The sequence below is a fragment of the Grampus griseus genome (assembly GCF_964374135.1).
Source record: "Grampus griseus genome assembly, chromosome: 1".
Lineage (NCBI taxonomy): Eukaryota > Metazoa > Chordata > Mammalia > Artiodactyla > Delphinidae > Grampus > Grampus griseus.
The window spans coordinates 45,153,871-45,179,807 of NC_139017.1; positions in this window are offsets into that span (position 1 = coordinate 45,153,871).

Below are 25,937 nucleotides of genomic sequence, written 5' to 3' on the forward strand. Positions count from 1 at the left end.
CACAATTTTCTTTTTGTTAGAATCTGTCCATTGTCAAACTTCCGTGAATTATGGCTCTGTGTTCTGTGTATGATACACTTCCTGGTCTACACCTCTTCCTTACTAACCCCTCTGTACTCTTCCATTTTGTTATCCCCTTTTGCCATAATCTCTGTCTGTCTAGAAGGCAGAATCATAGGCAATCTGGACACACTCTTGAAGCAGACTGAATTCCTACATTCAGACCACTTGGAAAAGCGTTCAGAAACTCAGGCCCTGAATGAACTTTCTTTCACCCAGGTGTAGAAGGTACAAATTTTCCCACAAGAGTGATGGCTAGATAAATTTTCCCTTGAAGATATTTTCATCTACCATCACCTTTCTACTAGGAGTGGTCAATTATCCATTAACTGTTAGATATAGTAGCTGTTATGGGAAAAAGGGAAATTTGGGCTCTAATCCTGGCTCTCCACGGATGAGTCATGTCTTCATCTGGGGTCTCAGTTTTCTCATTTGTAAAAGAGCATTTGGAGCAAATCCTCAGAGCTGCAGGGCTCTGCTGGGGAGCCCTTGGCCTTGTGCTCTCTCTTCAGCCAGTGAAGAGCTATCATTCCTAATCATGGACCTCCACACGGGATTTCATCTCTCAGGAGTTTCATTAAAAGAGTTTGAAAACCACTGGGCTAGATAAGCTCCAAGTTGAAGAATGTGAGGAGGCAGCACCTGAGAGCACACTGAGGGCACACTGATTTCAGGACCAGCTGCTATCTTAGTACAGGTGTCAGTGACGGTAATTTCTCAAAGTGTGGTCTCTGAACCAGCAGCATTACAGGTCACCTGGGAACTTGTTAGAAATGCAAATTCCCGAGCCCTATCCCAGATAGGGATAGGCTTACTAAATCAGAAGCCCTGGGGGATGGGGGTGGGCCCTTCAATCCACATGGTTCTGCTAAAGTCTGAAAACTGCTGCAGAGGAATGGACTTAAGTCCTTTGCCAGATCTCTTACAATTCCCCTTCCCATCACTTTACCCTTACGTTTTCAAGGCCACATAAGGCACACACTTCGAACTCCTGGAAGCACACCAGCTTCGCTTCCAAAGGTGAAATGCTAGCATCCGGAATGCTGATCTGTAGGGATAATAAGGCTGGGGGGAGGACTTTAATCCTGCCAAAGCAAAGGACTAGTTCCTCTCTGCAGCTGCCTTCAGGACACCAGAGCTCTCCCAAAGGAGGCACCTCACTTATTAACATCATAACTCAAGCAAGTTGCTTGGAGTCACTGCACATGGAAAATTGCATTCTGCAAAGTGTTGAAGCTGCAAAGTCACCAGCTGAGTCGATAGACTTTTATTTTAACGATGTTTGTGATCAATATTTAAACAGGATTGACCGAGCCTGCTGCTAGCACACCTCTCTCCTTCCAGCTGCTTGTGAAAGATAAAATATTTACTGGGGGCGGGGGATGGGGGGGCGCGTACAATGGTTTGATGCCAAGGGGGAGTTTGGGGGTGTGGTCTGGGGCAAGAGTGCCATAGGACACATTATCATCAAGCATCAGTGGGTCTGTAGTCTCTCAGGGCTAAAGGGACTTTTGTTCAGACTTTCTGGGCAGATGAGGAGAGAATTTATGGACAGATTTGGTCGCTAGTAGTATAATCTTTAGAGTAATAAGAGATTTTCTTGGAAATAGTCATAGTACATTTAATCGTGATTTTATTAAAACTCAACAACAGTATGTATCTAAGAGCCCAGTTCTGGGTTCAGACAGCTAAAGTGTAACCCTGCCTACTCTGTTTCCACAGGCATGTTCATTAACATCTCTGGGTTACATTTTTTTCTTTCATCTGTAAAATGGTTCCTCTTGAAGTTGTAAAGTATAAATGAGATGATGTAAATCAGTTGAAATATTGGCTCCCTAGAGCAAGTGCTCAATAAGTGTTGGGAAATTATTGGTAGATCTGGAACTCATGATCTAGATTTGTCTCTGACACTATAATTTCAGAGACTTATATGATCAACGTACAAAATTAGATAACATTTTAGGACACAGTTTGATTAAGTGCTAGGTATATAGTGTAGTCTCTATCAAAAGAAGGCTGAGAAATGGCTTGAGAAATCAGGTTAAACTATGTGGGGGAAATCAAACTTGAGTGAGACCGTTAAAGGTAAAGAGGACAATTGAGAAAGCCATTGGGAGAACAGAATGTGGGAAAGTATAGCACGCAGATCTGCTGCTGTGAAGGACCTGTTGAACTGGAGGTACTTCTGCCCTTGTCTCAATACACAGGAAGAGTTAAGCACCCAATGAGTAGATACATCAGGGATGTGTGGGCTCAGGAGAGGAGGCTAGAACTGCTTCCAAAGGATGGGCAGCAAAAAGGAGCCCATTTTGGGGGCTGGGCAGAGAAGATTAGTAGACATGGTAGGTGACCAACCTGTACCAATTTGGCACTTTCTCATCTTAGCAGGAAAAGTCCCCACTAGCAGAAACCCCTCAGACCTGGGAAAACCAGGATGGTTGGTCGCTCTATAATGAAGAGGGTCAGCAGTGCACGGTTTCCCAAAGCCAAAGGAAGAAAAGTTCCACAGAGGAGAGAATGATTGATGGCACCAGATACGAGAGAGAGGGCCTGAAAGGTACCTATTGGACTTGGCAATTCAGAGGTCCCTGGGGACAGATTAAGGAAAGCTGTGATGTCATGATATAGGTTTTAGACTTGACTTTCTGTACCATGGAAAGTCATCGTGGTCACTCTCTTCAGCCCAGGAATGTCTAGATGAGAGCCATCTCTTAAGAATTTGATTTGTCTTAGGACTTTTTTAGAGCACAAGAAAAATGACCCAGTCCCAAACAGCCCCTGGAGTGCAGTGTACGGAGCCTGTCTGTTCAGCATTCCTTACCTCTGGTGCAGACGGCTAGAGGAGTTCGATACACTGGTCTCTGGTGTTTGGTTCCTAATGATTCTGATGTTACATGGATGGCCAAATGACAGACTTTCCCACTGATTGTGGGAGCTTGAGATGTGAATGATGGGGGGCCACCCGAGCGGCTGCCTGTGGGAAGTCCGATTTTGTTCAGATGAGCTGCTTCAGATAACGTCTCCCTCACTTTCTCCATCACCCTCTGTTTCAGGCTCTCTGTTTCACTCTTTCTCGTGAAAACCTGTATCTTCTTCTTGACAGACTTCCTTCTTTGCTTTCTTCTCTTCCTCCCTTTTTGTCTTCTTTCTATACCTCCGTTCTCTCTCCCTTCCTCCTTTTCTCTTTTTTCTCACTTGTCTCCCTTGTCTGTCTCTTTTTCTTCTTCTGGCTTATTTCTTAGGGCTCTTATTTTTATTTAGCTGGGACTTGGCAGCAAGAGGGTACAAAAAGCATTAATATTCTTTCTTTTAAATCGTGGGCTGGAATCCAAAAGTCCTCTTAGCACATCCCAGGGTCTCAGAATTATATCTACTCTGGTTTTGGCCGAGGGAATTACTTAAATCAATAGACAGCAATGTCTCCTTTAACTAGCCTCCTTAAGACAGGGCTGCTGGGAGAGGCCACACTTAAGGACATAGGGAACTCCACCACTTTCTAACAGGATAATTTTTTCCAAGGTGCGGGGAAACTGTATCTCCTAGCTTTAGCTTCACAGACCCTTCTATTGTAGGAGACTGAAGGACTCTATTTCAGGGATGCAAAACATATGCATATAGAAGATAGGCTGACTTTAGTTACCATTTGAAGGGTTGAACTGAAGCCAGCATGGATTATTTTAAAAGTACAGATATATTTTTAAAGTCAAATCAGTCTGGATCTTATTAAACTTGACTGTCTCCATGTGTGTATGAGTGGGCCGTGGATGTGGATATGCGTGTAGATGTTTTTATCCTTCTTAAATTCTGTGAAGTCATCCCTCAAATAATATATAGGATCAACTTCTAGACTTTAGATCTTCCTCCTCAGAAACCACAGTGCTGACTTTCAGGGTCTAAGCTCGGACACACTCTGCTTCTCCATAGAAGTCTCAGCGGATATCTTGGAGTGTGTTTGAGGGGGGGATTGCAGGTTTCTCAGTGTGTTTCTTGTGAGATCAGAGATAAAAAAAAAACCTGAAACAAAAATATGATTTGGTTTGCACTACACATTTTGCTGCGGGTGGCAACCAGACACACATGCTGTCATTTACACAGAGTAATTCTGTCTGGATTGTTTTTATAGCATCACTTTCCCTCCATTCACCACACAGACTATCCAAACACCCTCTTAAAGCATTTGTGCCTGTGTGTCTATACATGTTGACAAACAACAAAGTTATAAGTGTGTGTGTGTGTACATATACATAAGCTCATTGGGGAAAAATGTATTTTTAAGTGTTCTATACGATCAAACTGATTTTTCTTTTCCTGTTTTTTGACTTTTTTTTTTTTGCCCATGTAAATTCTTGACTGCATACATGTGTGGCCCTTTTCCCAAAGAAAGGCATTTTTCACAGTAAGTTAATCCCATCTCACAGGTTTCACTCCCCCTCTGTCTCTCACGTGTATACATCTCTTTGGTGTGTAATCACACCTTAGTCCTTTTTATCTTGACAAAACCTTTGCTGCAACTTTTAGGAATGCTACAATACTTAATCTTCTCTGAAATTCAAAGCTGGTTACCATCTCCTCTTTCTTTTTCTCAGTGCTGCCTGTGTGTACCCTTGAAATTCAAGCTTACACTGGGTCCCTTTCTGCCTATCATCATTTCCTTAGAGAATCTTTACCCTTTGAGGACTTTGACCAAAGACACCATGACAATGATCCTCAGACCTCCATTCTAACCTTAAGCTTGACCTTTCACCTGTGGTTTATCTCCACATTTCCACCCACATGCAGGATTTTTTAACTGAAATTTACCCCCAGATTATTGTCTAAAATCAAGCCTAATATGTTTTCCTTTCAAACTGTTTTCATCCTTTATTTCTCACATTCTAAATTTAATAAAACCATGGCATCACCATGTTACTCATCTCTTCCAACATTTCTCACCAGTTCCTGAGGACTGACTTTGCTCCACAGTCTCACGTGTCCTCTTGCTTACCAATCCCTCAGTCAATAGTCCTTATCAATACCTCCCTAGATTTGTGCAACAGATTCTTTGTTTCTTCCTCTGCCCTGTTGTCTCCCATCTTCCACTCCAATTTCTATATTACTGACAAAAGTCTCTGTAAAATATCATTTCAACCTCTGAATCCTTGCTTAAGAGCCCACCTCATCCTCATCACCAGTTGGGTCACATCCAAACTCAAAACTCTCTTTTCTAGACCCAACTTTAATCTTTATCTCTCCACTCATATTCATCTCTATACAATGTTTTGGCCACTCACCACAGCTTTCCACTTCTCAGGTATCCACCAGTGATCTCCCTTGAATGAACTTCTCTTACTCTCTACCAATCCCAATCCCATATTTCCTTATGGGTCTAATTCAAACCTCACTACCCCAGTTAAGCCTTCCTAGATCACTTCTACCCTTCAGTGCTCTTTGAGTTAGAGTTCTCTCAACACGTTTATTGGGATACATACTCATATATTTATGCATGTTTTTTTCCATATATATTCCAGTGGTCTCATCTCTTATTTCCGTAAATGCATATTTAACAACTTACTGAAACAGACCTTGTTAAAAATCCCCAAAGAGTCAGGTATAATACCTTGAAAATAAGAGATATAAAAATGAATGCTTATATACCACATTTTCTTTATCCATTCATTTGTTGATGGACACTTAGGTTGCTTCTGTATCTTGCCTGTTGTAAATAGTGCTGCTATGAATATTAGGGTGCATGTATCTTTTTGAATTAGAGTTTTCTCTGGATATATGCCCAGGAATGGGATTGCAGGATTATATGGTAACTTTATTTTTAGTTTTTTTTAAGGACCCTCCATACTGTTCTCCATAGTGGCTCCAGCATGCCATGGGATATTACTTCAGCCATAAAAAAAGAATGAAATAATGTCATTTACAGAAAATGGATGGACTTAGAGATTATCATACTAAGTGAAGTAAGACAGAGAAAGACAAATATCATATGATATCACTTATATGTGGAATCTAAAAAAGAAATGATACAAATGAACTTATTTACAAAATGGAAATAGATTCACAGACATAGAAAACAAACTTATGGTTACCAAAGGGGAAAGGTGGGGGATAAATTAAGAGTTTGAAATTAATATAATCACACCACTATATATATTGATATAAAATAGATAAGCAGATTTACTGTATAACACAGGGAACTATACTCAATATCTTGTAATAACCTATAATGGAAAAGGAGCTGAAAAAGTATATATATATATATATATGTGTGTGTATATCTATATATATATCTATATATATATATATATATGAACTGAATCACTTTCCTGTATACCTGAAAGTAACACAGCATTGTAAATCAACCATACTTCAATAAAAACAAAAAAAAAATTAAAAAAAACAATGCTTGTTGAATGCGCTAATCATATTTTGGAAAAGGGTGCTATATAAATATCTGCAAGTGACAAAAATTCAACTCAAGCTTACTTAACTAAATAGGGACTCTACTGGCTAACATCTAAGGAAGGCCCAGAGGTAAAACTGGTCCATGACACAGTTGGACTAAGGACTCAACAGAACTAGGCTTCCAACTTTCACCCTTGACTCTGTTCTCTTTCATGTTGGTCTTACTCTCAGGCAGGACCTCTCTGTGAGTGACCCCCCCCCCCCCGCATCAGCTCCAGGCTTATGACTTTCCAGCTCCAAACCTATCAGAAAGAAAATTTCTCTTTGAAATAATCAGCCTGGAATTGATTTTTATTGAACTAATGTAGTCATGTGCCCATCCTTAAACTATTCATAATGGCCTACAAAATGGGGATTGTGCTGACTGGCTAAGGCAGGTTCACACATTCATCCCTGAGTCCATCAATAAGGTGAGAGCATTTGATGCTCTGTCTAAGCAGGCCTGGGTCATTTGCCTACTCCTGAAGCCACCATTCAAATGACAGGCATTAAGGATGAGGAAGGGGTTTTCCTCAAGTAAATGATGGCATTGTTGTTAGAAGAAAGGGGAAGAAAAGAAGAAAGATGCTAGACAGGTAAAAGCAACAAATGCCCATTATACAAGGTAATTCCCCATTTATCACTGTGCGAGAAGGCTGAGTACTCTGGAAAGAAGGAAGTGAGTCCAAGCGTGGACAATTGAAGACTAAACATTGGTTAGTAAGTAGTTTTACCTTCTCTTGTTTAATGAAAGAAGATATTGGCTCTGAGCAGAATTCCATTCTCCTCAAGTGTTCTGCTTCCCTATCAGACCTGCCTTCATTCATTGTCCATGGCGTAAAGAAACCAATTCAGTTAGATAATAAAATGTAGTCAAGTTTTGTTGTAACTCCAGAGTTAGAAAGAAAACACAAAATAAATGGAAAGTCAAGTTATACTACAGGATTTCTCATAAAAGAAAAACAGTCCTTTCTTTGCATATTTAAAAAAGATTCAGGTGAGTTAGATCTGTAAAAAAGATGATACTAGACTTACCATGTAATTAATATTTATTAAGTTTTTAATACAGCAGATATCACTGAGGTGAAAGGCTGATTATTAGTTCAAATTTCCTTACATAAAACTTGAACTTTCCCTGCTGGGACAACTTTACAGCTTTCTGAACAAAAGACAGTGCTATGTAATTCTTGTACCTGTGAGGTGGAGGAATTGATTTTGAAAGAAATAAATAAAAACTATGCCTTTTCCTTTTTCTCCTTAATAGAATGAACAAATGCATTGATCTATTCTTCTCATCAAGCCATCTAAGTCTTTTCTCTGTTTCTGTATTACACACATTCGAGAGAGCTTGGCAGGTGACAAAACGTCTGGGTTCCCAGTTGGGTCACCAAATTGGCCCATTCACCACATTTCAGTTTTCTTATCTCCAGTTGTTGGTGGCCTTCACTCTCTAAGCAAAAACTAATATCGTGCCTTCACCTGGGTCTCCTTAATAACACCAGGAAGCAGAGTGATGACTTCTCATATTGGAGCAATTTGTTCAAAACCCCAAGGAACTCCGTAGCAACTCCATCAAGACATTTCCTTCTTCCCCAGCCAAACAGTGCAGGCGATGAGACTTAGACTTGTTACCCAAGTAAGCCATGTAGTTAGCCTGTCTTTGAAACACTGATGATTAAAAAATCATAAGGAAATAACTTTCCAAGGGGCCCAGTGGGATGAAAATCATGGGCAAACATGTATAAAATGAGAGAAGAGTTTATCCCTGATTTTGACAACTTATCTCAAAATGTATTAGAAGAGCCTGTAGCCATGCAGCAGCAGTCCTTGAGTAAAGAGAAACAGAATTATTTCTCTATTCTGAGCAACAATCCCCACTCAGACAAGCAGAATCCCACCCTCACTGCACTGACAACCAGCAGACCTGAGAAAAATGTTCTTTGTTATGTTTTGTATTTGTTCCCCCCGTGCTAACTAGACTTAGAATCATCTCAACTAGGGGTTGAAACAGGTGATTCCACAGACTGATTTTGTTGACATCATTCAGTGTAAGTGGTTAGACTGATGAGTGATGGTGCAGCATCCACGTCTGGTTCTCAGTTTTGGGGCCATGGTGTTTTCCTAGGGCTCCACCTTCTCACTGTTGGACTTCATCCACTGCTGTGTTGTGTTCCCTGCCCTGAATGTTTACTTCATTGATGGGTTTGGGGTCTCCTGGCCCATAACTTCTGGATGCTATGCTTATTTTCCTACTCTATCTTTGGTTCCTTTGAGGTCTTTCACTCTTGAGTACCATCCTCACTTCCTCCTCACCTCCATCCCTCAGCAGTTCTTACCTTCCTGCCTATTTCCTGCCATCTCACCTGCGATTAGAGCCATCGGCCCCTTTTGGACCCAAGAGACATGTATGAACAAAAGTGAACTCTGGGGCCTCCATGCTTCATAATGCTGGAATATTAACATTTCCTCATTGGTAAACTCCCTACCTCATACGATTGGTATGGAGATTAAGGAAATAAAAATATGAAAAATACTTGGAACGACATGTGGCAAATAGTGAACACCCAATAAATCTTAAATATTTTTGTTATTATCACCTCATTACCCCAACCTGAGCTCTCCTGGATGCTTCTATTAGCAACCGAATTCTTCTTCTTATTATTATTTTTTAATTTAAAAAACAAACTTCCATCACTTTGGGAGATGCACCAAATAGGCCAACAGGCAAACAAACTAGTGGATTTTTCTCAGCCAAAAAAAGTCCCTATCACATTCTGCCAGGACTGTGGACATGGGTTGTTTTTTCAACAAAAATAAAGTCTACTTTTCTCACTAAGGGACATGCATAATTTTCCTTTCTTCTCCCTTCCAATAATTCCACTGCAACCAAAATAGAATAAAACTTTCCATTTGGCAAGTGTCTCTCTGGAGGAACCCTTGAGAGAAGGAGGTAGAAGAAAGAGGCTTCCATCTTTTAATTAGCAATGTGTGTCTTGTCCAGCTCTGGTCATTGCAGCAAGGCTGGGATGGCAACAGGCTTTTCTTGCTCCATCCTCTTTGCTTTTCTTTCAACTACCCCTCCCTCGCCACCCCATCTTTCTACAGCCTAACACCCAACAAAATGTGATTATTTGCATGAAATCAATACCATGATTCACACACAAAAGCCTAGAAAAACCTGCTATGCAATTGTGTGAGTAATTTTTCATGAACCAGACTCCTAAGTGCTTGCCAACAAGCTAAATTATCCTCTTGTTAAGTGATATATATTTTTTCTTTCCTCTTTCTTCTTTCCCATGTACTTCTTAATATTGATGAGCTTCTTTTGAAAGGAACATTTGCATTTTTCTTTAGTTCTCTGTGTAGCAAGCACGTCAAAGGACCTTACTCACTCCCCCCACCTTTCTACTTTTCCTTCTCAGTATCTGAACTGTCTTTAACCCAAACTCAGATTGAAAAGATGGTACTGTTTTACAGAGGAAAAGTGAAAGCTGATGTTTAAGAATCTGGATTTTAGATTTAATACCAAAAGTCATTTGAAAGCTAGGCTTAACTTTTTATTATTCAATCAATTAACAAATTCACCACTAAGTAGTGGGCATCACCTGGGTTTCCAACCCTATACTAAGTATTTTGGTAACCATAAGATTAAAATGAACTAAAAAAAAAAGAACTCTCTATTAGTACAGATAAAATGAAAGTGATCTGTGAACACTAGTATAACTAGTAAAAGTATAAATTGTGTGGTATGAGGCATTAGGGCTGCACATAAGAGCAGGGAGGGCATCTTGAGTGGGGAGAGGGTCATGAGACAAAGTAAGAACAGGTTCACAGAGTGAGGAGATAATGGATCTGGAAATTGGAGAAGTTGGATGGCAGTAGGCAAGGGAAATCATTCCAAACTAGAAGAAAATTCATTATCTATCAATGATGATTTGGATAATTAGTGAGGACCTGGTTTCAAATGGCCTGGCTCTCTCTGGCATATACCACCCGCAATATGGCACCTTACATACGTAGGGTCTTCATGTGTAAGTCAGGCTCCAAGTAACTCAGGCTCAGTGGCCAGGTAGGTAAATGCTAGAGAGGGTCAAAAAAGGAATCCAGCTGAAAGTGGATTTCCCCTCAGCTCAGGTAGATGATGAGGCATCAGACTCAGCAAGATAAGGAAAAGTGGCAACTCTTGGGCTCAATTGTTGTTTAATATAAAAGCATACTAACTATACACTCAAACATGCACATGCACAATAATAATTGGAATCCTGATGTACATACAGTTTTCTAGTTTTATTCCCTTAATACAGCATGAGGTTTCTGGCCACACTGGTAATTAAATATTATATTAAAATATAATTTAATGGCTGAATGATCTATCACATTGCTTTACCACAATATATTTAAACACTCTCCTATTATTGCCTGTTTATATTATTTCCAATTTTTCTCCATTACAAATAGTATTGTGATAAATACCCTTTAATATTAATCTTTGATAGCATTTCTAATGATTTTTAAGGCATGTTCCTAGAAAGAGTATTATTGAATCCCCAACTATGAGCAGTTTGAGTCTTTATAAATAGTTCTAAATCTCTTTGCAGAAACACAGTACCCATTTTTATTTCCAAAAGCAGTGCAAACAAAAAAAAAAGTACTGGTTTCACTAAAACCATCTAAACATGGAAGACTGCATGCACATTTTTTCCATTTAAAATTTTATATTATTTCATACATACAAAGAAATATATAATATTTTTAATTTTATTTTATTTACAGTATCAAATATGCATACAGTTTAAAAATAATATATGAAAGTTTTAAAGCATATAAACATACGTTAAAACCTGCTGCACAGGGCTTCCCTGGTGGTGCAGTGGTTGAGAGTCCGCCTGCCGATTCAGGGGACACGGGTTCATGCCCCGGTCCGGGAAGATCTCACATGCCACGGAGCGGCTGGGCCCGTGAGCCATGGCCTCTGAGACTGCGTGTCCGGAGCCTGTGCTCCACAACGGGAGAGGCCACAGCCGTGAGAGGCCCGTGCACCGCAAAAAAAAAAAAACCAAAAAACAACAACAACAAAAAAAACCCTGCTGCACAAGTTAAGAGAATATAATCGAGTGTTTAAGTTCTCTATGTGCTTTTCCCCAATATACCTCATACCCTCCATACCACCAAGAAGTCAACACGACATTGAATTTTTTTGTTAGCTATTTTCTTCCTAGTTTTGCCATATATGTATATAACCTAAATGATCTGCAATTTAATTTATGTTCAATTTAGCTTGTGTTCAAACTTTGTAAATATGATATTGTGCATATTTTTCAGCAACTTGCTCTTTTTACTCATCTATTTCACTTCTATATAGTATTTCATCATATAAATGTATCATGGTTTATCCTCTTTCCTGTTGATGGATATTTGGGTTATCCCTAGTTTGGGTCTATTTATGGACAATGCTGCTGTGAAGATTCTTCTGTGTCTCCTGGTATCATCCTTGGGTGAGAGTTCCTCCTGGGCAATGACTCATAACCTAGAGTATGTGTGGCCCTGGGGAAGCTCTCCAAAGGCACAGGGGCATAGACAGCCTTTAAGGAATCAGTTTCCAAATCTTCGATTTCTTTCCATATATTGATATTTTCCTTAAACCAATCCTTTCTAACCTCTCCTATTTTATAACTCTTTTTCCGCTTTACAAAAGTAAGGCATACTGAGGGCAGAGTCAAGATGGTGAAGTGGGAGGATGCAGAGTTCATGTCTCCCCACAACTAGGGCACCTGCAGGATGCTAGTTGGGGACATCGATGCCCAAGGAGATGGGAGGAACCCCCGAACAACTGGGTAGGATGTGGGGGGAAGTGAGGGGGGAGGAGAAATGGAGACCAGATAGGACCGTTGCCCCTGCGGGGTGGCTGGGAGAGGGGAGGAGTTCCCTTGCCTGGAGGAACTGCCGGCAGTGGGTGGGGGGGATCTGAGGATCAAGAGGGAGCATGCCTAGTATCTCCCCTGCCCAATCAGGCCCCGGGAAGCCTGCTGGGGTCCTAGGCCACATCCTCCACCCTCTGAGGCCCCCTCCATGCCACATGGGTCCTAGGGGCATGGGAGGGAGGCAAGGGGAAAAGAGGAGAGGTGACGGGGGCAGGGGGATCTCTGGGATTGGAGGATCAGAGGAGGTACTGAGGGTGTTTCCCCCACCCACTTACACCCCGGGAAGCCTGATGGGCCTAGTCCTCCATTCTCCATGACCCCTTCTGGGCCACATGCATCCTAGGGGCATAAGAGGTATGGAGGAAGGGGGAAGAGAAAGAGAGGCAGACAGGGGGTACACTCCAGGACCTGGGGATCTGGGGAAGTGCCACAGGCATTTCCCCCACACACTCAGCCCCAGAAAATCTGTCCCAGACCTGGTACTCCACCCTCCAAGGCCAGAGGCACTCCTGGGACCCTCCTGTTGTGTTGAGCCTAAGCCCCAACCCCCAGGGCCCCTTCCGGGCCTGTGGGTCTGAAACATAGGTCCTGCCCACCGCCTAAACCCCACCCCTGCCTAAGCCCCACCTCCCACAGCCAAGGCCTTTTCCGGCTTTGTTTTCTCCTCTTTTTTCTATCATGTTTTTTTTTACCTTCCAGTTGTTGTTTCACCTACATTTTTATGTTTTAATTTTTTCTAACATATCTGTTAGTTTTCTAATATTATTTTATTTTTTACTCTTTGTCATAGTTCTGCTCCTTTTTTTCTTTTTTTTTTTTTTTTGCCACCCCACGTGGCTTGTGGGATCTTGGTTCACAAGCTGGGGGTTGGTCCTGAACTCCTGTAGTGTGAGCTGCAAGTCCAAACCACTGGAGTAACAGAGAGCCTCGGACCCCAGGGAATATTCACTGGAGTGAGGGCTCCTGGAGGTCTTCATCTCAGCACCAAGACCCAGCTCTGCCCAACAGCCTACAAACTACAGTGCTGGAAGCCTCAGGTCAAACAACCAGTAAGACAGGAACACAATCTCACAATCAAAAAAAATGAGATGACAAAAAAATATGTCACAGATGAAGGAGCAAGGTAAAAACCTCTACAAGACCAGATAAATGAAGAGGAAATAGGCAACCTACCTGAAAAATAATTCAAAGTGATGATAGTAAAGATGATCCAGAATCACAGAAATAGAATAGAAGAACAGATCAGAAGATACAAGAAATGTTTAAAAAAGATCCAGAAGGACTAAAAAACAAGCAAACAGAAATGAACAACCCATTAACCAAAGTGAAAAATACACTAGAAAGACTCAATAACAGAATAAATGAGGCAGAATAACGAATAAGTGAGCTGGGCGATAGAATGGTGGAAATAACTCCTAAGGAGCAGAATAAAGAGAAAAGAATGAAAAGAATTGAAGACAATCTCAGAGACCTCTGGGACAACACTAAATGCACCAACATTCTAACTATAGGGGTTCCAGAAGAAGGAGAGAAAAAGAAAGGGTCTGAGAAAATATTCTAAGAGATTATAATGGAAAACTGTCCTAACATGGGAAAGGAAAGAGTCACCCAAGTACAGGAAGAGCAGAGTCCCATACAGGATAAACCCTAGGAGAAACACACCAAGACACATGTTAATCAAACTAACAAAAATTAAATTTAAAAAAGATATTAAAATAAGTGAGGGAAAAGCAAAAAATAACATACAAAGGAATCCCCATAAGGGTTATCAGCTGATTTTTCAGCAGAAACTCTACAGGTCAGAAGGGAGTGGCAGGATATACTTAAAGTGATGAAAGAGAAAAACCTACAACCAAGATTACTCTACCCATCAAGGATCTCATTCAGATTCAGTGGAGAAATCAAAAGCTGTACAGACAAGCAAAAGTTAAGAGAATTCAGTACTACTAAACCAGTTTTACAACAAATGCTAAAGGAACTTCTCTAGGTGAGAAACACAAGAGAAGAAAAAGACCCACAAAAACAAACTCAAAACAATTAAGAACATGGTAATAGGAACATACATACCAATAATAACCTTGAATGTAAATGGATTAAATGCTCCAACCAAAAGACACAGCCTGGCTGAATGGATACAAAAACAAGACCCACTTCAGACCTAGGGACACATACAGACAGAAAGTGAGGGGATGGATAAAGATATTCCATGCAAATGGAAATTAAAAGAAAGCTGCAAAAAAAAAAAAAAAGAAAAGAAAAGAAAAGAAAAGAAAGAAAGCTGCAGTAGCAATACTTGTATCAGATAAAACAGACTTTAAAATAAAGACTGTTACAAGAGATAAGGAAGGACACTACAAAATGATCAAGGGATCAACCGAAGAAGAAGATAAAACAATTATAAATATTTATGCACCCAACATAGGAGCACCTCAATACATAAGGCAAATGCTAACAACCATAAAAGGGGAAATTGACAGTAACACAATAATAGAAAGGGACTTTAACACCTCACTTACACCAATGGACAGATCATCCAAACAGAAAATAAAGAAGGAAACACAAGCTTTAAATGACACAATAGACCAGAAAGACTTAATTGACAGGACATTCCACCCAAAAGTGGCAGAATATACTTTCTTCTCAAATGCACATGGAACATTCCCCAGGATAGATCATATCTGGGTCACAAATCAAGCCTCAGAAAATTTAAGAAAATTGAAATCATATCAAGCGTCTTTTCTGACCACAACACTATGAGATTACAAATCAATTACAGGAAAAAAAACTGTAAAAAACATATATACATGGAGCCTAAACAATGCATTACTAAATAACCAAGAGATCACTGAAGAAATCAAGGAAGAAATAAAAAAATACATATAAACAAATGACAATGAAAATATGATGACCCAAAACCTATGGGATGCAGCAAAAGCAGTTCTAAGAGGGAAGTTTATAGCAATACAATCTCACAGCAATACAATTTCTTCTCAAGAAATAAGAAAAACTTCAAATAAACAATCTAACCTTATACCTAAAGCAACTAGAGAAAGAAGAATAAAGAAAACCCAAAGTCAGTAGAAGGAAAAAATTGTAAAGATCAGAGCAGAAATAAATGAAATAGAAATGAAGAAAACAATAGCAAAGATCAATAAAACTGAAAGTTGGTTTTTTGAGAAGATAAACAAAATTGATAAACCTTTAGCCAGACTCATCAAGGAAAAAAAGGAGAGGATGCAAATCAATAAATTTAGCAATGAAAAAGGAGAAATCACAACTGACACCATAGAAATACATAGGATTATAAGAGACTACTACAAACAACTATATGCCAATAAAGTGGACAATCTGGAAGAAATGGACAAATTCATAGAAAGGTACAGTTTTCCAAGACTGAACCAGGAAAAATTAGAAGATATAAACAGACCTATCACTAGTAATGAAACTGAAACTAGTTAAAAATCTTCCAACAAACAAAAGTCTAGAGCCAGATGGCTCCACAGGAAAATTCTATCAAACATTTAGAGAAGAGCTAACACCTATCCTTCTCAAACTCTTCCAAAAAAATCAGAGGAAGAAACACTCTCAAATTCATTCTGTGAGGCCACCATGACCCTGACACCAAAACTGGACAAAGGTATCACAAATGAAGAAAATTACAGACCAATATCACTGATGAACATAGATGCAAAAATCCTCAACAAAATACTAGGAAACAGAATCCAACAACACATTAAAAGGATCATACATCACGATCAAGTGGGATTTATCTGTGGAATGCCAGGATTCTTCAGTATAAGCCAGTCAGTCAATGTGATGCACCATATTAAAAAATTAAGGAATAAAAACCATATGATCATCTCAATACATGCAGAAAAAGCTTTTGACAAAATTCAACACCTATTTATGATAAAAACTCTCCAGAAAATGGGTATAGAGGGAACCTACCTCAACATAATAAAGGCCATATGTGACAAACCCACAGCAAACATCATTCTCAATGGTGAAAAACTGAAAACATTTCCTCTAATATCAGGAACAAGACAAGGATTTCCACTCTTGCCACACTTATTCAACATAAGTCCTAGCCACAACAATCAGAGAAGAAAAAGAAATAAAAGGAATCCAAATCGGAAAAGAAGAAGTAAAACTGTCACTGTTTGCCAATGACATGATACTATACACAGAAAATCTTGAAGATGCCACCAGAAAACTACTAGAACTAATCAATGAATTTGGTAAGTTTACAGGATACAAAATTAATACACATAAATCTCTTGCATTCCTATATACTAACAACAAAAAATCAGAAAGAGAAATTAAGGAAACAATCACATTTACCATTGCAACAAAAAGAATAAAATACCTAGGTATAAACCTACCAAAGGAGGCAGAAGACTTGTACTCAGTCAGACTTGTACTCAGAAAATACTGATGAAAGAAATCAAAGATGACAAAAATAGATGGAGAAATATTCCATATTCTTGGACTGGAAGAATCAATATTGTGAAAATGATTATACTACCCAAAGCAATCTACAGATTCAATGCAACCCATATCAAACTACAAATGGCATTTTTCACAGAATTAGAAAAAAAAATTACAATTTGTATGGAAACACAAAAGACCCCAAATAGCCAAAGTAATTTTGAGAAAGAAAAATGGAACTGGAAGAATCAGGTTCCCCAACTTGAAACTATACTACAAATCTATAGTAATCAAGACAGTAAGGTACTGGCACAAAAACAGAAATACATATCAATGGTACAGGATAGAAAGCAGAGATAAACCCACACATATGTGATCACCTAATTTATGACAAAGGAGGCAAGAACATACAATGGAGGGAAGACAGCCTCTTTAATATTAAAGTGGTGCTGGGAAAACTGGACAGCTACATGTAAAAGAATGAAATTAGAACATTCCTTAACACCATACACAAAACTCCCAATGGATTAAAGACCTAAATGTAAGACCAGACACTATAAAACTCTTAGAGGAAAACATAGAAAAACACTCTTTTACATGAACCACAGCAAGATCTTTTTTGACACACCTCTTAGAGTAATGAAAATAAAAACAAAAGTAAACAAATGGGACTTAATTAAGCTTAAAAGTTTTGCACAGCAAAGGAAACCATAAACAAGATGAAAAGACAACCCTCAGAATGGGAGAAAATATTTGCAAATGAAGCAACGGACAAAGGATTAATCTCCAAAATATACAAACAGCTCATGGAGCTCAATATCAAAAAAACAAACAACCCAATTAAAAAATGGGCTGAAGACCTAAATAGACATTTGACCAAAGAAGACATACAGATGGTCAAGAGGCTCATGAAAAATTACTCAACATCAGTAATTATTAGAGAAATGCAAATCAAAACTAAAATGAGCTATCACCTCACATGAGTCAGAATAGCCACCGTCAAAAAAAATTGCAAACAATAAATGCTGGAGAGAGTGCAGAGAAAAGGGAACCCTTTCACACTGTTGTTGGGAATGTAAATTGATACAGCCACTATGGAGAACAGTATGGAGGTCCCTTAAAAAAGTAAAACTAGAACTACCATATGACCCAGCAATCCCACTCCTGGACATATACCCTGCGGAAACCATAATTCAAAAGGACACATTTACCCCAGTGTTCATTGCAGCACTCTTTACAATACCCAGGACATGGAAACAACCTAAATGTCCAATGACAGATAAATGGATAAAGAAGATGTGGTACATATATACAATGGAATATTACTCAGTCATAAAAGGGGATGAAATTGGGTCATTTGTAGAGATGTGGATGGACCTGGAGTCTGTCATACAGAGTGAAGTAAGCCAGAAAGAGAAAAACAAATATCGTATAATAACGCATATATGTGGGATCTAGAAAAATGGTACAGATGAACGTATTTGCAGGGCAGGAATAGAGACGTAGATGTAGGACACAGGGTGGGAAGGGGAGGGTGGGACGAATTGGGAGATTAGGATTGACATGGATACACCACCATGTATAAAATAAATAGCTAGTGGGAACCTGCTGTATAGCACAGGGAGCTCAGCTTGGTGCTCTACGATAACCTAGATGCGTGGGATGGGGGGGTTGGGAAGGAGGTCCAAGAGGGAGGAGATACAGATATATATATAGCTGATTCACTTCATTGTACAGCAGAAACTAACACAACATTGTAAAGCAATTATATTCCAATGGACATACATACACTACCAAACATAAAATAGATAGCTAGTGGGAAGAAGCTGCATAGCACAGGGAGATCAGCTCGGTGCTTTGTGACCCCCTAGAGGGGTGGGATAGGGAGGGTGGGAGGGAGGGAGATGCAAGAGGGAAGAGATATGGGGACATATGTATATGTATAACTGATTCACTCTGTTATACAGCAGAAACTAACACACCTTTGTAAAGCAATTATACTCCAATAAAGATGTTTAAAAAAATTAAGTAAATAAATAAAGATCAAAAAAAAAAGTAAGGTAAGGCACACCTCTCACTCATCCAGATTCTTATTATGGTGCATTCAATTGAAGTATAAAAACTTCAGGATGACAAACAAAGGGACATTTAAAAATTTTATGACGATGTTGAGAAAGCAAATGACTTTAATGGATAACGAATCATTTTTCAAGTCAGATGTGTGCCAATTCCTTGTTGTCCACAAAACCAAGCTTTCAGCTGCTAGATTATTAAATATAATTTCCAATGATAAAATAATCTATCCTAAATCACTAGGTGATATTTGGCATAGAGCTGGCAATGAATTCAAAGAATTGAGTGACATTGCTAAATATAACTACTTATATTCCTCTGTTTATTCATAAGAACAAGGATTCTTAGCACTTATATCTATAAAAACAATAAATGGGAATAAAACTGATGCTTTATTCTGTCTCATTCTAGCCTTAAATAATATTTATCCTTAGACATACAAAACCAATTGAAAAAAGTCTATTCCAATAAAATATACATTTCCAATAAAATTTTAGGTTTCATCACTAATTATGTAACAAGGTTGTCATTTATTCATATTATTTTAATCAATTATTTATTATAAATAACTATAATGATAACTCAATCTATAAGAAAATTTTGATACTTAAAACCTTATGATCATACAGAAAATCTTTGAAAAATTCAATTAATGCACATATTTTTGCTCTAAAGATGTGTGGTAGGGTAATCAATTAAAGACTTTCAAGCTTAAAACTATATTAAATTTGGATAAAATTATTTAGGGAGACATGGAATTAAAAAAAAAACAGGTCTAAGGAAAAAATTGATTAAAATGTTAAACTGTAAAAGAACTTAATCCTGGTTCTCTTGTTTTATTTAAAGTCAGTACACAGGGAATTATATTTGTTGCCTGCATGAAAATCTCCAATGAAAAGTTTAAGTGAAAATTTTAAATTATGCAAGCAAAGCACAGTTTTTCAGAATTCTTTTGGGGCTGCCCAGGGGAAAACATTTGACACCCACTATCCGGGGGTGTATACTCAGGAGCAAGAATTGTTGTATCAAAGATGTGTGCATCTTCAATATTTCTAGATAATGTTACTTTGTTTTTCAAGTTGTCCACCCCTGTCAGAACTACAGAGTTCTTAATTTCTGAATATTCTCCCAAACACTGTGGATTGCCAGTTTTCCATTTTTGTCGAGCTAGTGGGTTTAAAAGGACATTTCACTGTGGCTTTAATTTGCATTTTCCCGACTTAATGAGGCTGAGCATATTTTCATATGTTTATTGGCATTTGTGTTACTATTATTTATTTTTAAACTTTGCTAATTTGATTTACAAAAAATGATTCCTCATTTACATTTCTCTGATAACTAAACTTTGTGTAAAGTTTAATACTTTTTCATATGCTTATTAGCCATTTTTTATGTGAATTGTCCATTCATATCCTGCCCATTTTTCTATTGGGATTTTAGGAGCTTTCCTATGAATTCCAATGAGTTCTATTAAGGCTTAAGCCCTTTACTTGTCTTATTTATTGTGTTACAATCTTGGAATAAACTTTACTTTTTTATATGATACCATAGTTCTTTTAATATACTTATGAATGTGATTTGCTGACCCTCTGTTTTGGATTTCTACATCAATATTTATAACGTAGATTGTCTTGCCAGGGCTCTGCTGTTTTGTTTTGTTTTGTGGGGTGGCACTCTGTCAAGTTTTAGTATAATGATAATGCTTGCTTTTTAAAATGAATTAAGAAGATGTCTATTCTTTTCTAGGCAAACTAATCAGTTACACAGTTGCTTAAAAAATTGACAGAAGACAACTATAAAATAATCTACAACTGATTTTTTGGGGGGAGACTAATTCTTAAGGCAAGTTATTATGTTTCCTTTTCTTTCTTTTTTTTAACCAAATTTTATGTGTATACTTTCTCTAGCATATCATCAATTTCATTAAGAAGTTCAAATTTCTTCCCTTAGATAAGGATAGTCTGGTTTATGGATTCAAAATTGTCCTTTACACTGACCATATATCCTTCTTCTCATTGCAAATGTTGTATATTTGTACTTCTTATTTCTTACTTTGAAATGTCAAAAGATTTTAAAATTTATTTTTCTCAAAGAACTATCTCCTGAATACATTAATAAATTTACTCTTTATTTTTTTATTGATTTCTCCTTTTATCCTTTTTATTCCTTTCAATTAGGTTTGTTGCTAATCTATTGAGTCGACTGCTTAATTTATTCATTTTTGTTGTTGTTGACTTTCTGTTTCATAATAAAATCATTTAAGACTGTTTCTCGATCTTATTATCTCTTTAGTCAAGGATCATTTTTCAATGGTTAACTAGTTACTGTCTGTATCTTCCTCCTGTGATTAACCATCCAAAGATGCAACTCTCACCCTTTCTCTCCTAAACATATTTTAAATTGTTCCTCACCAGGTACTGAAATAAGTTTCAAGTTCTTACCTTTAATTCCTTGTCCTCTGTTCTCTGGCCATAATATCTATTTCTTAATGTATATTCCTAGTACTTCCTTTATTTACATCCTGTTCTAGAGACAACAGAATCATTTTTCCAAACTAGAAAATGGGACACTAATTTTTCCAAACTTTCTAACGATCATGTATTGGCCTGTTATTCCTTCTACTGGGAATACCTCTTTTCCCGCACTCAACCCCTGGAAACATTACCATCTTTTGAAATTTTGTTCAGCTCTTCAGGTGGCTGTTGCTTCCTAGGTCACTGGAATCATGCAGAGTTGGAGTCATCAGGTTATCTCTTACTGCCCACTTGACTTCACCTTGTCAGGAGTGCTGCACACAGGCTTGACAGGCCTAGTGCACTCAACAATACCTTTCCATGCTGATGTATCAAGCCTTCCCAGACATATCCTATGAGCACAGTGCCAGTCCAATCAAGGGTAACCATATATCATTCAAATCTGGACACTTGTTTTACTGAAAGGAGTCATTCCTAACAATTATACCAAGACAACAGGTTTAAACCCCCTTTCCTGGGCAAACCAGAATATATGGTCATCACCCAACTAGATCTCATGTTCTATGTCTATACATACTTAATAAGTCTACATTTTTCTTATTTCTTTGTAGGTAGGGGAGTGAAGGAGATAGAGGACCACTTTGTATAAAGTACAGAAACAAAGGGTGTATTGACACAGATATCCCCATCTGGGATTCTTCAATGTACCTCCTAGTTGGGTTCTGTAGATAACTTACATAGGTTTGGGCTATCACCAATAACAGGTATCAGAATCTGTTGCCCTGACTGTGGTCTATTGGGGTCCAAGCTAACTAGGGGGATGCAGAGAGCCATCTTGCTTGAATAATCCTAGGACATGATATTGACCTCATAATGTCTGAGACATGTCATGGGAGAGAGAGCCATGCGATGTCCCAAGCTTATCACGGGATACACTCTATCACATAGATTTTACAGCTCCCAGTGTTACAATATTATCTCAAGCCTTCTCCCAATTCTACTTGCTCTCCCATCACCATACAACACACATTTCATTAATAATGGAGACCTGAGAGAAAGCTTCCAGTGTTAGGCCCCCCTCAGGACTCACCTCCTGTTTGACATTCCATGAAACCATTCTGATTCTAGACACTGTGCTTTGAAGATTCCAAACGATCTCAATTTTTCAAAACAGAGATAAATACTATATAGATGGTGAAAATGCAGGATTTTGCCAAGATTTTCTGAAGCAATTAGCTGGTACAACAAAAGGAACAAAAGGAAAACCATTATAAAAATACTAAGCCATTTAGATTTACAGATCCATGTCTGATTCCTGGTTCTGACAGAAAGAAAAGGGAAGAGACAGATTCTAAAGTTTTCAGCCTGTTTTCATAATGCCTCTCCATTCCAGAACTTATGAGTGAGACAGCAGAGAATAGTATTTGAGAGATGAACTTGTCACAGATTCATAGCTAAGGTAACAACATCCTGGAGTCCCTGGTACTTTTTCCTATATAGACTTAGTTAACTTTAAAAGGCCCTGTGGTAGAATTTAAAAATAAATAAATAAAAGCAGAAACTCTGTTATCTGATTTACTATGGATTCCCAGATCCAACATAGATGAATAAGTGACCTTAGAAGAATACATATCACTCCCTTGAATTGCTGTTTCCTTTCAGTAAAATGGAAAGAATAATCCTAACATTGAAGATGAAAATTAATGCATGTAAGAATCTGGAATAAAAATATTCAATAAAAGTTAGGAATAATAATACAAAATTCATCATCATCATCAACAGACTTTGGGAGGAACAGTTTTAAGCCCTTCTTGTGGAAAACACATAAATTCCACCTCAGCCACAGTCCTGATTCAGGAGTGCCAGACAGATTGTCTAGCAGCAGGAGAATCAGAAGTGAGACCAGGGCTCATCTATTTCAGCTATTGATGAAATTTGTTAAGATCAGGAACAGGAGCAGCCAGAGTCAACAAAAGAAATGAGTTTTGAGTTTCTGTTCTAGGAAAAGCAGCAGGTAAGTTAGAATAAGAACGCATGTGCCTGGGGAATTTACACTTCTGGCTGTCCCTGGCAGGGTCTTTCACCAGCCACTAAAGGTGGTACCATGCCACCTTCAGAGCCATCACAGCATTGTGGGACCTGTGAGTGGAAAGGAATCTAAGCAGCAGAAAGGAGAGGCAAAGGAATCAGTCTAGTCATCTCCTCCAACCAATTGTGTTCTGTCCCATCAGCTCAACCCAACGAAACCCATTGTAAATTTTCTTTCTTTCACCTCCCATTACCTAATCTGTTCTTTACACATGGAGCCTTCTCTTCTGCTAAAATGTTTCTCTTGCTTTCCCTTTATATTTTCGTTCCACTGCCACCATTCTTCAGCCAGCCCTTGTCAGCTCATGCCTGATTGAATTCATCATCTTCCATGCAGATGTCCCAGTCTCCAGGGTCTGCTGACTCCAATACATTCAGCACATCTGCCAGGATCATCTTCCTTAGGCAATGTTTTTGTCACATCATCCCTCATCACCAGGGCCTTTGGTGTCTCTGGTTCCCTCCTGCCTCCCACCTCACCAGTCCCATTTCCCCTTCTTCTACACAGCATCCTCCACTGTAACCAAGCTTATTGGCTTCTCAAGCCCTGCATATGATTTTCTTTCATAAACTATACCTGTCATTCCCTGATTTGAAATGGACTGCCCCTTCCTCTCTGCTAATTAATGCCCCCAATTGCCCTTCAAAGTTTAGCTTAAAACTACATCTTCCTAGAAATATATACTGTAGCAGTAAATTACACCTCATATTGTGATGGGACTTGGGTATTTGTGGGATAAATAATGATCCCTGAAATCCCTCCTAGATGCTCCAGAGTGAGCCACTAAGTTTGATCTCGATCCTTCCCCAAGTACCAGCTTTATAATATGGCTCCACTGTATAGTAATTCTCGCTTGATGATATGTTAGTTTATAAATGTTATGACTTCATTTCAATCTCTCTCCTGAACTGGATGAAAATTCCCCAAAGGCAGTGATTCCTCTTTCCATTTGCTCCCGCTCTGATCGCATATGCATAACTCTATACAGAGAACAGACTCAAGAGATGCTTGCTGGAGGCTGCCTGAAGTAGAAATCTCCCCTGGCCTCGGGAAAACTGACCTTTCCATAAGAAAAATAAATTGTAAATAGTCTCAATACTCAACCCTATAAATACACTATGAGATAACCTTGTGATGTAATATTATCCATACCTTAAAAACATTTTTGAAGGAACATTTAGTGACATGAGAAAACCTCACTATATAAACTTGCTTTATATAATACAATTTTTATATAACTATAATATGTCATTTCAATGTAACAATATAATGATAGAAAGATTATGAGAAGGAAAGAATTAAGGAAGGAAAACAAAAGGAAGAAAGGAATGGAGGGAGGGAGGGAGGGAGGAGACAGATGGATTAATGGGGGTAAATGCAGGAACATGTAAATTAGAGGTGATCTCTGAGTAGTTCTTGGTATTGTTAAAATTTATTTTCTTCTTTAGCATCATCTGTTTCTTCACATTTTCTAAAATAATTCTACATTGTTTATAATATAAACAGGAAACATAAACCTTATTAAAACTACAATTGCTTATCAAAATGTTACATTTTCTAACAGTATTTCTTAAAATATAACGTCATAGGGGGAAAGAGTAGGCAAGTGAAAGAGTGGAGAAACTGAATGATAACTAAGAGAATAAAATTTTGATATTCAGGAAATTCCCAGTTGATACAGAAGGGGCGGCTATTTTTTAGTGGGTAATATCTTATTCTTTAGACCAAGTAGGAGAAAATTTTGGTTGTTTTCATTTTGTACATATTGCCAATCCTATCCTTTGAATGACAAAATTACCATGTCCATCTCCACAGCTACCACCATCACCATCATCTCCATCTCCACCAACAACCAACATCACCTCTACCACTGTTTCCAACACCAACTCCACCACCACCTCCACCACCACTGTCAGCTCCACCACTGCCAACACCATCTCCAGCACCTCTACCTCCACCACCACCATCACCACCACCATGACCAGTACCTCCACCTCCTCTATAAGCTCCTCCACTTCAAACACTATCTCCAACACCTCTACCTACACCACCACCACCACTCCCATCACCTCCACCTCCACTTTCATCTTCATTTTCATCACTAGCTCCATCACCACCACCATAAGGTGACTCTTATCACCTCCATCACCATCAACCTGATAAAGTGGACAAGTCCTCTATGGGAAACTGAATGGAGGGAGAGTGATAGAGACATGGGAAGTTAGAACACATTCACCAGAGTACTGTACTTTAAGTATTAAAAATAAGCAGAACTTTCTTGTTGAGTCTCCAAGTCCATGGCTCAGAATAGGTGGGATTGGGGGGTAGCTGGTTAGTAGGATGAAGAGGAAGTCCTCTGTCTTACTCTTTTCAGGGCTCTGTAACAAGGTACCACAGACTAGGTAGCTTATAAATAATATAAATTTATTTCTCACAATTCTAGAGTCTGGGAAGTCCAGG